Source organism: Bos indicus x Bos taurus, chromosome 3 (assembly GCF_003369695.1).
Source record: "Bos indicus x Bos taurus breed Angus x Brahman F1 hybrid chromosome 3, Bos_hybrid_MaternalHap_v2.0, whole genome shotgun sequence".
Classification (NCBI taxonomy): Eukaryota; Metazoa; Chordata; class Mammalia; order Artiodactyla; family Bovidae; genus Bos; species Bos indicus x Bos taurus.
Genome location: NC_040078.1, coordinates 97,509,979 through 97,522,090, shown reverse-complemented (window position 1 = coordinate 97,522,090; position 12,112 = coordinate 97,509,979). Strand labels below are relative to the sequence as shown.

The window sequence follows — 12,112 nt, the reverse complement described above, 5'->3', positions numbered from 1 at the left end:
TCCATGGGATTTCCCCGGCGAGAATACTGGGGTGGGTTGCCGTTTCCTTCTCCCGACCCTAGGATTGAACCAGAGTCTCTTGCATTTCCTGCATTTGGCAGGTGGATTTTTTTACCAACTGAGCCACCAGGGAATGTCAGGCCTCAATTTATCCACCATGAATGATTTTTATAACTCAACTCTCAGCCAATTAGCACAGTAGCTTTCCCTGTACACAGATACTTGTTTAAAGATGAAGTCATAATGACCCAATCATAGAATGAAGCAACAGAGATTCTGTTGGGACTTCTGGATGAGCGTCTCTTGCTTTTTCCTACTTGACTGGAATTTGGGACAATGTACATTCTGCCATCCTGAGACAATATGTGGCCTGGAAATGCAGTTAAGAGCAAATTGAGTTAAGAGAAGAAGAAAAACAAGCTGGGTCGCAGGAGCTCTATATCAAGATTCACAGGAAGGCAGATTTATTTCTGGATTACCTATGAACTAATGAATTACTTATTTTTGCCTAAGGCAATTTAGGTTGTGTTTAAAGATTCCTATTTATATAATTCCTAATTTCCCCTTTTGTGTACTGCATTTCTGTTCCTCTTGGCCTGCATTCAGTCTGATGGCCAAGGTCTTGCTAGCTCCTTCTTTACCTGACCAACCTCATGCTGATTAGCTATGGCATTTTGGATACCATGCCTCCAAATCCCCTTCTCAGAGCACACTCCACCCACCTGGATACTTCAAGATGGGGCCCTTGATCCCTTCTCATTAACCTCCTCACCTGAGTCCTGGGATACGGCATCCTATAAAGATTTCCCAGGAGAAATATTCTAGGAACATAGTAATTAGTTTGTCTCCAGGCGACTATGAGAACAAACACGTTTCTCTCTGCCTTTAAATGTTTTTCAGATTTTAAAATTTGTTTACTTAGATTTAATAAATCTTCTGAGTAACACCCGATGCTGTGGTTTTTCATTGTTGACAAGAATGATGTAGGTTGGTGGATGGAAGTGGGAATGTAAATTGATACAACCTTTCTGGAAAATGAGTTGGCAGTAAGACTTAATAATTCCTTAAACATATTAATGCTCTTTGGCCCAGCAATTCTACTTTTAAAATGGCCAAAAATAAAACTTATGCAAAAGAAGTAAAAGTTTTTTTCACAAATAATTTTATGGTAGAGTCATTTATAAGAGAAAAACATCTGGATATAGCACAAACGTACAACAGTAAGACATGTATTTTTGTAAGCCAGGCTACATATAAAAGATGGAAGAGTCTAGAGCTTTTAAAAATAAGTGTGCCTTTAAAATGCTCATAAAATGTTCATGGATCTAAGTAATTCCATCCCTAGTAATTTATCTTGAGACAATAACCTAAAATGTAGGCACAAATATATACACAAAGGTTGATAAATTATTCATAAGATGGAAAAATAAAATCAAGTTAAATATACAACATCATTGGCATGGGAAAATATTTCTGTTGTAATAGTAAGTGAAAAATCAGGATAAAATTTTATATTCTATATGATCTCAACCATGTAAAACAAAATTAAACATGCATAGGAAAAAGGCAAAGAAGTAAATGTGTTAAAATATTAAACAGTGATTGCCTCTGGGAGATAACTTATCTGTGTTTTTCAAAATTTGCACCATGGGCATGTGCCATCTTTTAATAGAGAAAGTTATTATAAAAAGATGGTAAGTATGTAAACTACATAGCGACATGAAGATTGTTTATGAAATAATGTTAAGTGAAAAAAGATGTACATAAAAACTTACTGTGATTGCAATTATGTAAATATGTTTCTGCATATAGACAAGAACTGAAAAGGAAAATGTATAAATAGAATTAGGTTCTGTATTGTGCTCAGGCGGAGAAGGCAATGGCACCCTACTCCAGTACTCTTGCTTGGAAAATCCCATGGACAGAGGAGCCTGATAGGCTGCAATAAATGGGGTTGCTAAGAGTTGGACACGACTGAGCGACTTCACTTTCACTTTTCACTTTCATGCATTGGAGAAGGAAATAGCAACCCACTCCAGTGTTCTTGCCTGGAGAATCCCAGGGACGGGGGAGCCTGGTGGGCTGCTGTCTATGGGGTCGCACAGAGTCGGACACGACTGAAGTGACTTTGCATTGTGCTTAGGCTGTGGGACTAGGAACAATTTATTTATCTCCTTTAAAGATCTCTTTAAAGTTGTTTTAATGATGTACATGCAGTTTTTGAACCATCCTCCCAGTGCATATCCACTGTGCTGCTAACTGCTGGCTGTGAGGTCAGGAGTTCCCTGACTCGGCTTCTCTCCTGGTCATGGCCACCCTGGACTGGCTCCAGAGGCTATGCTAGCTCTGAAGATGGCCGTGAAGCAGGAATAATGGCTAGTTTGGGCTCTCTTGTTCCTATAGTCTTCAGAGTGGCTACATTTACATCATGGGGGACTTTCATTGGAGATAAAGTCCAAAGTTGTTATGTAATGATCAGCAGGTTTAGTCTATCACCATATAACCTAGGTATTGTTTTAACAAGGTTAAGAGGTGATAAAAATATTTTGTGTGCATATTTGCAATCAGAAACCATTCTAGTTGTGATTTTTTCTGGAGGTTTCTGCAATATTTTAGGAAATCAATTGTCTTTTCAAGATGTAGCCTCGTTAGTGGAAAAGACCCATGCCTGTGATGTCTCCGACATTTCACACTTTCCTTATCAACAGCAAAGTAGGTCAGCTTTAATTCTGTCTGAGAAAGAAGATTCTGTGGGCCAATATCACACAGAAAGTAGTATTCTTATGTAGCAATAGAAAAAGCAACAGTCTGATACAGAATCAGAGCAAACTGGATTTGAATTCTGACTCTGCTGCCAAGTCGCTTCAGTCGTGTCCGACTCTGGGCAACCCCATAGACGGCAGCCCACCAGACGGCTCCCCCGTCCCTGGGATTCTCCAGGCAAGAACCCTGACTCTAGCATTTACTTATTAACTGCATTTATGTGGGCAATTTTAATTGTGTAGCACCTTCATTTCTCATCAGCAAATCAGGAAAGACTATGCCTGTTTAATGGGACAGTGAGGGAAATTGTGTGAAAAATATGTGAAGTGTCAGTTCTGACACTGAATGCTGATGTTTAGATACTTCCTAAATCTGTCCTTTTAGTCTATACTGTCAAAAAGTTAATGAGCATTTGACAAGGTGCCAAGATAAATCAATAAGAGAAAGAACAGTTTTTCCAGCAAATGGTGCTAGCAAACCTGGACAACCACACGCAAATAGACCAATTGGAGTCCTATCTCATATCATACAAAAATTAGCTCATAGGAGTATATCATTGTGACATTAGGCGATGTTTTCTTGGAAATGATACCAAAAGTATAAGCAATAAAGTAGATAAATTGAACTTCATCAAAATAAAAAATTTTTTTGGTTTATTTTAAATGCCATCAAGCAAATGAAAAGAACCCATGGAACAGGAAAACATATTTTAAAATTACGTATCTGACAAAAGACCTTGTACTCAGAATAGTATTTAAAAACTTTTACAACTCAATGATAAAAAGACAAATGTAACCTAATTGATATCAGGAGGGGGAAATAACTTGCTAACATTTTTCCAAAAAAGATACACAAGTGGCAAATAAGCACATTAAAACATATTCAACGTCATAAGTCACTGGGAAAATGCAAACCAAAACTATTACGTGATACTGCTTCATACCCACTAGGATGACTATAAATTAAAAGATCGATAATAACAAGTGTTAGAGAGGATGGGGAGAAATCGGAAGCACCCTATGTTGCTGATGAGAATGTAAATGACACAGCTAATTTAGAAAACACTTTTGCAGTTTCTCAAAATGTTTACCTTGACGCTTACCAAATGATCCAGCCATTCATTTCCTAGATGTATGTCCAAGAGAACTCAAAACATGGTTTTTACTTGTTCACAAATGTTTATGGCAACATTATCCACAATGGCCAAGAAATGTAGACAACTGAAATGTTCATCAATAGATGAATGGATAAACAAATTATGATACATCAATTCAATGGAATATTATTTGGCAATAAAAAGGAGTGAAGTACTGATACATGCTAGAGTATGGATGGACCTTGAAAACATGTTAAGTAAAAAAAGAATCCGGTCACAAAAGGCCACATACTGTACAATTTCATTTATATGAGATATCTAGAATAGGCAAATCCATAGAGATAAAAAGTAAATTAGTGGTTGCTGGGCCTAGGGGAAGGCAAAAATGGGGGATGACTGTTAATGGGTACAGAATTTCTTTCTGGAGTAATAATAATGTTCTGGAATTAGTGGTGATTGTACAATTCTGTAAATGTACTGAAAACCACTACATGGTACACTTTATGTAATGTAAATGGTGCACTTTAAAGGATGGATTTTATGGATGTGAATTATAATCTCAGTAAAGCTGTTATTTTTATTTAAAGCTATGATCAGGACTTTGATGGTGGGAACATAAAAATCTTTCTAGAAGTGTAAAAAGGTATATTCACCATTGCCAAATATTCTAGCTTTTCTCACTGCAGTGCCCTTTCGTGTAGGAAGAGTCAATATCTCTACCCTGTTGAATTAGAAGTTGTCATATGAGTTGCTTTGACCAAGGAAAATTGGGCAAGAGTGATCCTTTCTAAAAATTTTTAAGAGAAGGTACATGATTCGCTCGCTCTCCCTTTCCCTCTGCCATGATGACCCAATGGCAGGGGCTGTCAGTACTTTCCTGCAATCCCACATATTCTCCTGGCACTTATTATTTCTGCACATACTGAATACTTTCCAATTGCTGACATCTGCAAATTTCTCTTGAGGACTTTCTCTGGCCACTGGAATCTGCTGTGTCCACATATCAAGCAGATTAGAAGTGTCAGGAAATTAACACCCCCACCCTCACTCCCACGCCTGTGCCCTTCAGGAATATCTCTGAGGCTTATTTTCTACTGACTTCCAGGGTTCTCCTGAAGGATTAAATTCCAGTTACCAACAGTTGTAGCTTGCTTGATAATGAATCTTTCTTAACTTTTTTTTTCCTTTTCCCAAATCTTACTTCATCTCTCAACAAGGTCTCTGGGATCACCTCCTAAATAAACTATTGAAATGAAAATCTTTGTCTCAAGTTTGACTTCTTAGGGAACCCAAACTGAGACACAGCAGTGTTCCAAATAGAGGATGCTTGGCCAGCTGGATGCCAGAGTGAAGATGATGCAGAGCAGAACTTATGCCAGCCCATGAGAGACACGTATCAAAAGTAAAAAACACAGCGATGCTTTTTAAGTCTCTGTAATTTTGACATCATTGTTACTTCAATGTAATGTAGACTGTCATGACTAGTAAACTACGTATACCTTTTCTTAGTAATTCTCATTCTAGGAATTTTCCCTAAAGAAACAATTAAAGATGTGCACAAACATATTTATACAAGAATGTTCACTGTGGTGTTATTTATAACTAAATCATCAGGGATAATTTAATATGCAATAATTTTAGAAGGCAATGGCAACCCACTCAAGTGTTCTTGCCTGGGAAAATCCCACAGGCAGAGGAGCCTGGTAGGCTGCAGTCCTTGGGGTTGCAAAGGAGTGGGACATGACTTAGAGACTATACCAAACCAATATATAACAAGAGATAAATTTAAAATAGAATGTGTTTCAGCTATATAAAAGTCTCTCTTTGAGAATATTTAATAATATTGAAAAATGTTCACATTATATTCAAATGTAGCAGTTTATATAGATCATTATAAATTTAAAAAACTACATATATATTTGTATGCTGCTGCTAAGTCACTTCAGTTGTGTCCGACTCTGTGCGACCCCATAGACGGAAGCCCACCAGGCTCCCCCTTCCCTGAGATTCTCCAGGCAAGAACACTGGAGTGGGTTGCCATTTCCTTCTCCAATGCTGAAAAGTGAAAAGTGAAAGTGAAGTCGCTCAGTCGTGTCCGACTCTTCGAGACCCCATGGACTGCAGCCTACCAGGCTCCTCCACCCATGGGATTTTCCAGGCAAGAGTACTGGAGTGGGGTGCCATTGCCTTCTCTGATATATTTGTATATTTTTACCACCAGATTGATAAAAGAGACTGCTACTTTTTGCATGTTTATATATATGTGTATATATATATATGTGTGTATACACATATATATATACATGCAAAAAGTAGCAGTCTCTTTTATCAATCTGGTGGTAAAAATTTCACCTGGATAGGAGAAAAATATTTTCTCATATTGCCTCCCTTCTATTGAAGAGGTTATAATAGAATAAACCTTCAAAAAGTAAGGAAAAAACTATAGTTGGTCTTCTGGGCCAAATGAGTAAATAAGTTCATGCTGCAATAAACCCATTCATTCCCATTAAATGGTAATTTTGAATAATACATGAAAAAAGAAATGAAAATATATAGCTGGGCTCCATTGCAAGAGACATATCTCCATGAAACTGAAAAGCACAAATGCAAAATGCTATACATGCTCCTGAGGCTACTTGCTTATTGAGATCTGGATCTAGAAGCAGGCAGTAGCTGCTGAAATTTGGACTCCTGTGAGACTCATTAAAGTGTTCTATAGGAGATGAGGACCAGAGATAAGGTCTTCGGCTTAGAACAAGGACCACGGGTGGGGCTTCCCAGTTATGGAAGGAGCCTAGAAAAATAAAAGCCTGGTGCAGATTCTGGGAGATAGCCCCTATGTGCTATATAGGCCTAGAGAAGTGAGGGATATAGACATAGCAATCGGAAGCAATGCCAAGCTATCCTGCTGACTTTTTGTCACTGGATCTGACATATCCCCAATATCTGTAAGGTTCTGTACTGAAATTATGGATAGAGTCAACTGTAAAAACCAACATATAGGGATATGTGAGCATAGTGGGAGATTTTTTTTTGGGGGGGTCAGGGATGGGAACAAAGAGTAACAGAAAACTTCCTTCTCAAAGTGATATTACAAATTAAAATTTCAAAATGCATGAAGAAATTAAATGCTAAAAGCGATACTAAACAAAATCAACAGTTATAACTTGAATTCACTCCAGATGAAACTTATTTTATAAAACAGTCAAAGCTTTTAAAATAAGCATATTGAGGATGTTTGAAGAAACAAATGAAGACAGAATAAGAAATTATGAAACAGAATAGGCAGAAATAAAATGAGAGCAGGTGGATATGAACAAAATTAGAAATCTCAAAATTAAAAATAGATAGTCATTGAAATATTGAAAAAGACAGGAAAAAATCTAGACTAGATATGGTCAAAAAGTGAATATGAATTCAAGTTACTTTTGGGTAACTCAGAATCAGTGCATTAAAATAAAATTATAAAAAATTATGAAAAGTCAGTAAAGAACCATGGAGGGCAACTTGAGAAAATCCAACATTCATCTAAAGAAATTATTAAAGAAGAGGATTGAAGGGAAAGCAACATTTGAAGGGGTAATTTGCTGATAATTTCTCGAAATTAAAGAAAGACATTGATTCTCAGGCAGAAAGTGTACTCAGACTACCAAGAAGGGTAAATAGAAATAAATTCACATCTAGACTTATTAAAATGAAAAAGTAGAGCATGAAGATCAAAAGGAAAATTTTTTTAGCCTACCCAATAAAAGATAAGTTACTGCAAACAAATAATGGCAGACTTCTCACTAGCAACTATGGATGTCAGGAAAAAAAGAAAAAAAATCCTCAAAGTACAAAGGGAAATCTTCCTCAAGCTATAATTTATACCTAGCCAAACTATTATTCCAAAGAGAAGTCAAAATAAGGACAAATACAGATCCAGATAGCTTCCCATGGACTCTCACTAAAATAGCTATTAAAGGATCCACTTTAGTAAGGTAACAGGAAAATCTTGAGATGTAATTAATAGGAGAACACAAAAATTTATAAGCTGTGTGGGAAAAGTCAAATGGGTCTTCATCATCATCATTGCTTTTCTTTTTTGAAAAAGTTTAACTTTTAAAAGTCTAAGCAATAATAACTAGGTGGTGACAGGGCAGTATTTAATAGGTAGTTAAAGCATGCTAAGGCTTTTTTTGTGGCTGAATGACTTTAGATATTTTGAATAACTTCAGACTTTGTAAAAAAAAAAAAAAAAAAAAAGGATAGTTAAGTATATTTCCAAAAGGTAAACAGTTAAGGTTAGAAACAAAATCTGTAGCATTAAAATCTAGAGATGGGGTAAAAAATAGGTAATATATAAAACATAATGTATTCTGGTGGTTCAGATGGTAAAGAATCTGCCTGCAATGCAGGAGACCCCAGTTTGATCCCTGGGTTGGGAAGATCTCCTGGAGAAGAAATTGCCAACCTACTTCAGTATTCTTGCCTGAAGTATTTAATGAACAGAAGAGCCTGGCAGCCTACAGTCCATGGGATTGCAAATAGACAGACATGACTGATAGACTAACATTTTTCACTTTCAGTCCAAATTAAGGCAAGGCAAAAGAAAAAAGAAAATAAATGATAAACAGAAAGCACAAATATAGCAGTAGAAATATGTCCAAATATATTTGTACTTATAATAAATGTAAACAGATTAAATTCACCTGTCATAAGGCATGGGTTATTAGATTTTATTAAAAAGAAAAGATAATTGTATTTTCAAAAGATAAACATAAATAGGACAAGGTAAATGGTATCAACCTACCAATTATGAGACAATATTAAAATTAAGATTTATTGTAAGCAAGACATGGGGTTAAAGCAGGTTAACAGTGATAAACAAATAGTACAGTACAGAAAGCTCAGAAACAGATTCTGTATACAGGAAAACTGATATTTGACAGATGTGTAACTGCTAATAATTGGAGAAAGGATGAACTAGTTATTACATGGTATTGAGATAATGGGCTATCCATATGTAAATAAGGAATTAAATCCCTAATTCGTATCACACACAATGTTCAGTCATGTAAATGAGATAAATACCCAAATGTGACGTAAAACTTGACAACTTTTAGAATACAGGAGAATATGATATTCAGGTAGGGAAGGATTTCTTAAGTCACAAAAGCAAAGCTCATAAAGCAGTATTCACATATTCAACTATGCTAAAATTAAAAAAGAAACTTCCATAAATCAGAAAACACAAGCCATCATCTTGAAGAAGATATTTGCAATGCATACTAAGCAACAAAGTATCAATATGCAAACTAATAAAGAATTAAAAATCAATAAACAGTAGCAACCCAACAGGAAATGGACAAATGATATGAAAAGTCAGTTCACAGGAGAAACCAAAGTGGCCAATAAACATATGAAAAGATATTCAATCCCACCAGTAATCAGGGAAACACAGATTATAAAAGCAGTGGTGGGCTTCCTTTGTGGTCCAGTGGTTAGGAATCTGCCTTACAATGCAGGAGAAGTGGCTGGGGAACTAAGACCCCACAAGCTTAGGAGCAAATAAGCCTAAGCACCACAGGAGAGGGTCCAAGCACCACAAGGAAAGATCCTACATGATGCAACAAAGATTCTGTGTGCCACAATTAAGACCCCAAGCAGTCAAATAAATAAACAATTAAAACAAATAATATCAATGGGATAACATTTCACATTTATCATGACAACCAGTAAAAATTTATTTATAAGTTTGATGATTTCAAGAGTGGAGGATTCAGAGCAATGGGAACTATTGTACTTTGCTGCTGTTATAGTTTGAAGTATAAATTTGTTCAACTACTTTAGAAAACAACGGGCCACTATATAGTAAATTTGAAGATGCATAGAATCAGTAATTCCTCTCCAAGTTATATGCTCAAGATAAATTCTCATTCTCATGCATAAAATGGCCCTAGTAGCATTGTTTAAAATTGCAAAAAATTGGAAATAATCTAAATCACGATCAATAAAATGAAAAAAAGAAATTGTGACAGAATTATAAGTGAAATTCTATATAGCAGTTAAAAACAATTGAACCAGAGCCACATGTATCTACGTGAATGAATCTTTACAATATAAGGAGAGAAAAATCACAGAATGACATTTATAGTGTGACATCATTTATAGGAATTTGTAAAACAATGCCAGTTAAAGCAGTTATACACTGAATTTATAACAGTGGTTACCTATTGGGTCAAAGGGGGGAGATGCAATCAGCGAGGAATGCAGGGAAGTCTCAACTAGATCTATATTTTTTAAAATAGGGAACTGTGTAGCATAGATGGTACAACGTTGATGTGATAAAACCAAGGTGTTTGGTGGGGGAGGGCAGTAAATGACTCTTCCTTTTATCTCTACTCTTTTCTGTATATTCAAAATTATTCACAATAAATGAAATAGTTTAAAGAAGATAACGTAAATTTTCACGTCTTCCAAATTGCCAGCCAGCATTTCTGAAGGCTACTAGTTGATGACAAGTGGCAGCATCAGACTGCAGTTCTGTGTTGAGAATGGTCTGGTGAGGCGTGCAAACAAGCTAGCGCCTCCCACTGGCAGCCCAGAGAGGTAGCATGCCCCTTGCTAGCCGCGGCGGCTTCTGGTGAAGTGGAGGATGGGGGTGACTTTGAAAGTGAGAGACAGTTACAATAGTGATGCTGACATGGACTAGAGCTGTCTAGATAATACATAGTCTAGTAATCCTTCCTAGCCTTTTGTAGGCATGATACACATGGCTAATATTGGTCTGGCACACTGGAGTAGAGACAGGCTACGCCCTTGGGGGCTCAGTTTCCCCGGGACCTGTGGATCGGTATCTCACAAGTGCATATCTTACAGTACCGCACAGATGTAGCCTACGTACAGTACTGCACACTTGTGTGACACAAAACGCCTTTTGAAAAGATTTGACCCAGAAAATAATCTTTTCTCACCTAAAAGTAGGGAACAGTATAATCCATTACAAATTCGGGCGGTGCTTAACAGTTTGCCCAAAAGGAGTGCACCAAGAGTCACCACTATTCTGCTTGAGTTTATGCCATAGCAATTAAGAACAGAAAGAGCTGGTGCAAAAGAAATGCAGTTAACAAGAGTCTAAAAGTTTCCTTGTCAAGCAACTGAAGACAGATCAAGAACCCTCTCCAACTCATATGTCAGCATCATATCAAGCTGTGACCCGATGAGACTGGGATGTGAAAGCCGGCAAACTAGGTCAGCATATGTGGGGCAGAACAAAGCACAACCACGAAGGAGAGCAGCCAATGAGCCAAGACAAAGACAATCCCTTACCAGCACCTCAGCGGGAAGGGATTGGTATGTCACCCAACAGCCACTGTAGTTAGGTTAGCTCATGATTTGGAATTTCTATAATTATATACATGCTAAACACAGTTCATTCTATGGGTTATATTGTACATTTTCAAACCAGTTAATCTTTGTTCTTCTAAAGTCTCAAGTTTAAGGAGCTCTATTAGGTGGACTATAATAAGATCACCTGAACTGGGTAGACCCAACTAACATTTGTAATCATTGTTTTACACCTCAGTTACATAGATAGATAACCAGCCTCTGTGCTGAGACAGTACCTGCAAAGGACAATTCCTCAGTCTCCTTGTAAGTGAGCCAACTGACCCTGGATACAGTAACAGGCTGGGTGTAAGGCAGGGATGCCATGGCACAGCTATATTGGTTACTAAAATGCTGAAAAACCTCCATATTTGTTGGTAATTAGCCACTCCTAGAGCGCCCCCACAACCCATGTGACCACTCTGTTACACTAGTCCTTTTCCCAGAACACCGTGTCTCCCTAGTCCAGTAACCAAAGCATTAATGCCCAGCATAGTAGGAAGTCACCAGGGCTGTTAAACATTTTGAACATCACCAATGGATAAAGACGAACCACCATACCCACTCTTGAATGTTTATTGCTGGCACCATCGTCCCTTCGGATTCCAAGAGAGAACAGCATCTCTTGTTGGGCAGTTTTGCCTCAAGGTCCCAAATCAAAATAAAATACCTTCTGATGGACTAAATGCTCAACTTCTCTCCAAGCTAGATGCCAGTCTTGGGGGAAGGAAGAACTTTTTAATCCAAGGGCCACAGCTTTTTTGGAGGACTTGTCCTTCCTAAAGGTGAGTGACAAAGGTCACAGGAGACCAAACCTGATCACTTGCCCAGACTGGCTTTTCTTCATGAGCTGTCTTCCCTTCATTTCATGCCGTTTACAAGGCA

General features: G+C 37.3%; 1 protein-coding gene across 3 annotated transcripts in view; it reads right to left on the bottom strand.

The window, feature by feature from the left end:
• The window catches only part of AGBL4 (ATP/GTP binding protein like 4), a 1,469,133-nt gene that overhangs the window by 345,803 nt on the left and 1,111,218 nt on the right, over nucleotides 1-12,112 (bottom strand). The gene's annotated exons all lie outside the window — the stretch shown is intronic.